This window comes from Coffea arabica, chromosome 7c, assembly GCF_036785885.1.
Source record: "Coffea arabica cultivar ET-39 chromosome 7c, Coffea Arabica ET-39 HiFi, whole genome shotgun sequence".
In the NCBI taxonomy this organism is placed as follows: Eukaryota; Viridiplantae; Streptophyta; class Magnoliopsida; order Gentianales; family Rubiaceae; genus Coffea; species Coffea arabica.
In genome coordinates this window covers 26,807,958-26,812,621 of record NC_092322.1, presented here as the reverse complement: position 1 = coordinate 26,812,621, position 4,664 = coordinate 26,807,958, and the positions used below count along the sequence as shown (strand labels likewise).

General features: G+C 42.2%; 1 long non-coding RNA gene across 1 annotated transcript; it reads left to right on the top strand.

Annotated features, from left to right (window-relative positions):
* Positions 1-1,856: 1,856 nt before the first annotated feature.
* Positions 1,857-4,447, top strand: LOC140010164 (uncharacterized). The gene is made up of 3 exons (XR_011817428.1): positions 1,857-2,000; positions 3,553-3,636; positions 4,363-4,447. It is a non-coding gene; the product is annotated as an uncharacterized lncRNA (long non-coding RNA).
* Positions 4,448-4,664: the final 217 nt, after the last annotated feature.

Genomic DNA, 4,664 nt, shown 5'->3' with positions numbered 1-4,664 from the left:
AATTTAAGGACAAATTCTTTTCAAAAGGAGGGGAATGATGCGAATGAGCAAGCCTCAAAGGGAGGATTGGGCCTCGATTAAGTAGCTCTTGTTGAGCTTAGCTTCGGCCATGTGGGCCTTAGGTCCAATAGTACTTTAGCTAGTCATTAAGTTAGTTAATTAGTGGGTTAGCGTTCGGCCAATAGAGACCCAATGGGCTCGCTGATTTCCCCTTAATGTTTTCCAAACTTTATTAGTTTTAGTCAGGGCTATAAATAGCACCAAAGCTGATAGTACCTTTAGTTTTAGCGATATTATTTATAAAATTCCAGAATTTCGTCTTCCATTCAGGCAAATTCCTCTAACTTGTGAAAGCTAAGTTGAACATCCTAGCGTGGTTCCTAGGTTGTTTATTGACTTATCAATCAAGCTAACACACTTGATTGTGGCGTCCTCTACCGTTGAATTCGTTCTTGAGTGGTCCGAGTTTGGGTTCAACTCCGTCGATTCCGCAACGTGTCCTCTAAGATCCTAAGTTGCTTCCGCGACCGGGCAGCGAGTCCCCCGACAGCTCAGCGGAGGTCGAAGACCTGATTGACTTACACCAAAGAAACACCAAAATACCACCAAACCCCTGACCAAAAGGCCGCGGACCAGCAAGCTCCGCAAATTCCAAAATTTTGGGTTGTCGGGTAGAGCGCTTCTAGGATTTTCAAAAATTCGGCCTTGAAGTCATTTGTCTTGCTTTCTTTTTGAGTCATTAGTCGTAATCCGACTTTTAGGTCGCGTCTAGGCCTTCATTCACCTCCATTCATTGCTGCTATCTTGTATCATTTCTTGACTGGCCAAGAACGTACCTTGCGGTGACTCCTAGTTTGTTCAACCCGTGCAACTAGCAAGTCAAGGAATTGCTTGGTGAGACTATTAGAGAGTGATACACTTGAGTGAAACACGAGCGTGAGAGACATTGTACCAAAAAAAAATGAAGGAGAGAGGAAGTTGTTTGCTTATTTTCTTTTGCAGGTTTACCTAAGCATGTCTAGTGGAGCTAGTGACCAAACGATCAGTGTTTGGATGAAGCTTTCGAGCCTCTTCATAGACGCCTTGACCGAATGGTGAATAAGGATGTCAAGAGGATGGGTTCCTGACAATTTCACCCTAATGTCCAACCTACCTCGTCAAAGTCATTATATTCAAGGAGAAGGGAGGAGGTTCATTCGACAACAAAGCATGCAAAAGCTTTGTCCATAGATGAAGGCGTTAGTCGAGTGTGGGAAACATATCAACAAATCTCCTCCAACAAAAACTTTAAAAAGAGCGGGTTGAGTATGGTGGTGAGAGTGCACTTTAGGTAAAAGTTGAAGAATGTGAGTTAGGAAAAGGGGTAAAAAGATATGAGGAGATGAGAGAAGCATTAAGTGAGCTGATTGTGCATGGGAAGGTGAGTGTTTATAGTTTTCCTAACAAACTTAACTTTGCCTTGTTTAGTGTTTCTGCTTTTGTACAGATTAAGCGAAGTCAAGTGAAGTTAGTCATGCAATGTTCCATTCCAAAGTAACTTGTACAATTCACTAGCTTCCATGGAGTTTGTCTTCATGGAGATAAATCTATTTGGTAGCACTTCTTGGAACAACTCCAACCCAAATCTGTCCGCACCATTGGAGAATTGATTCGTGCTCATCATGAAGGGGGAATTCCATACTTCTATCCTTGTTTGTTACCCATGGTTCATTCATCATCTTTACCCTCTTTTGAGCATCATTTCCATCCTCACACATGTATTTCCTATGCAGATTTTGAAAGTTCATTCATTTTCTTGTCTTCCTTGGCTGAATTAGAGAGAGAGAAAAGAGAGAAAATCCCTTCATATTCCACTTCAATTTCTTGTCCAAATTTTGAGTTTTAACCGATTAATTTGCAAACTACTCCATAAAACTTGCTTTCCAAGTAGTTTCCAAGGTGTTTATGGAAGGATTTTTGGAGGACAAAGCCTAAGCTACCATTTTTCTTGAGTTTTCAAGGTATTTTACCAAGAACCTCTTCTTTACTTCAATTAATTGGTAATTAGTGGTTGAAAGTTGTAGTTTTGGTAGTTTATGAGTATATTTCATAGTTGGAAGTAGTATTATGGAAATTCCAGTTTAAGGTTTCATTTTTCCCCTTTCTGTCCGTTTCTGTTCGACCAGGTTAGAGGCCGAATTGGCCTTAGCACAAAATATGAAAGTTGTAGAGAATGATGTTTGCTAGTTGCCTGTAAAATTTCAGCCCAATCGGAGCAACGTAGCCTGTGAAAAGACCGAAATACCCCTGCTGCCCTGTTTCTATCCGAGAATGATAATCAGCTTCTGTAATTGGTTGTTTTGACCAGGAATACTACTGATTTGGTTGTTGATGTCTTCTTAACATTTATAGCCTTGTATCTTAGCTTTCCAATGGCTTTGGAATCACTTCAATTGGAGTTGTAGGTGCTGAGATATGACTGCATAAGTCAGGACTGCTGCAGTACACTTTGAACTGGAAAATCTGGGGTTGTTTTGGTAAATTTGACCTAGTTAGGATGAGAACTGGAATGTATTTTCTTCATTAAAGTTGTATATATTGATGTGTTTGAGGTTCCTGTAAAATTTCAGGCCAATCGGAGTAGCGTAGCGCATGAAAAGACGGAATTACCCTTGCTGTCCTGTTTTTACCCGAACTTGAAAACTGCTTCAGTAATTGGCTATTTTGGTTGGGATTACTTCTGATTTGGGTTTTGGTGCCTTCTTAGGAAATGTAGCCCCTTGAGTCCTGAGTATGCCTGTAAAATTTCAGGTCAAACAAGTTAGCGTATTCTGAGTTATAGACAAAACCCTCAGGCCTGTTTTAGACATTGGTTTGTGTACGTTTTGAATTTCAGCTTCTGCCCATGATTTTTCGGTTTTGATCCCGTACGAACTGGGTGCTGATCACTTCATAAGAAATTTAGATCTTGATCTTAGCTTCGAAACGGTATAAAGTACGCCGAAATCCGAGTTCCGTAGCCCCTGTTATGATCAAAACAATATCGCTCGTCAGAACTGCCTTGTATCTGGACAGTTCTGACGGGTACCTTGGCACTCGATTTTCGTTCTGTTCTGAGTGGATTCAAGTCTTGGCCAAAACATCAAAGTTTTAACCTTATATTTCAGCTTTCTAACGCCTCTGGAATTTCTTGATTTCGATTCCTGAGCCGTGAGTTATGGCCTTGCAAACAGGGCCTGTGTGGTAAACCGCAATGAAACAGCTGGCACTATTTCGTGCATTTTTGACCTATACCTATTGAGATCTGGGTTGAGATGTCTAAAGGGAAGTTGTATCCCTTCCTCTTAGCTTCGCAACGGTACCTCATGTACCTTGATCCGATACTCCTAGCCTAACTTTCGACCAAAACGGTTTGAGATGGCAGTTGTGGCCGTTTCCGTTTGCCGTTCCGCGCGCGCGCGTGCGCCCCTTTTTGCCGTTTCCGCAAATTACGTGTGCCAATTTTGCCGTTTTACTTGTTTTGGATCGGTTCGTAGCCGTTTGTGACATAAGTGATAAAATCTTGTATTTCAGATAGTGGTGAGCTAGGCGGAGCCGGTGGGGCCCACTACTAGCGATCACGCGCGAAGCAATCTTGTACTACTTTTGGTATTTTGAGTAAGTATTCAGGCCAGTTTGGTGTGTTTTCTTTGCTATGTGTTTGAGATATGTGAAAAGGGCACTTAGGCGAGGGTGTACTTTATCGCACTCGACCTAAACCCTAATTTGGATGTATAATTGTACTTGGCATATGTATATGAACCTTTTGGAACCAAATCCCTTGAGCTAGTGGCTCGGGGCGACTTTCGTATAAAGTTTGTGAAGTTTGCAAAGTTTGTGATTTTGAATACTTTTGTGAAGTTGTGAGTTTGGGGCGAACTCTTGACCTGGTTGGACTATTCGAGCCGGTTAGGGCTTGGTCGAAGGCAGTCCAACTTAGTCTGAGGTCACCAAGTTTGTAGGTTCATGTTATGAACCAATTTTGTAAATCCGGTTCACCGAGAAGGTGACCAAGTTTGTGACCCGAGCTTGTGACTCAAGCTCAAGTTTGTGATTTCGTTCGCCCGGGCAAGTTTGTGAGGTGACTGGCCAGTGAGGGTGATAAGGTGTCGGTGGGTGTACAAGTGAAGTTCTACGGACCATTATTTGCAGTCGACGGAGTGTCGGCAGGAGATCACGCATGGCACATGACTTGGCTTTGGAGCCATCTGTATCCTTATTATGTGATGTTACTTTTCTGCTTTTGCTTTACTCTAAATGTGTAACTGTTACGTGAAATTTATGCTTTCACCCCTGTTTACTTACTAAGCATATAGCTTACCCCATTCCTTTTGTTTTCCTTAGCAGGGGCCGACGCGGGGACTTTTGGCTCGTATACTAGTATAGTAAGATTGGCTTGTAATAGTTGAACAGTTAGGATGTTTGTTTTTTTTTTGTTTTGGTGGTTTGACTCGATACTTTTGGAGAATGTAATTATAACTATTTTGGGGTTGTATATATTGTTTTTAGTGCTCTTTCAAACTTTAAGTTTTGAGTCCTGGCGCGAGCTAGGCAGGCGGCCCGCCGATACCCTTGGGTTCGCCCTTGGGAGAAGTGGGGTCGTCACAAAAAGGCCGCGGACCAGCAAGCTCCGCAAATTCCAAAAT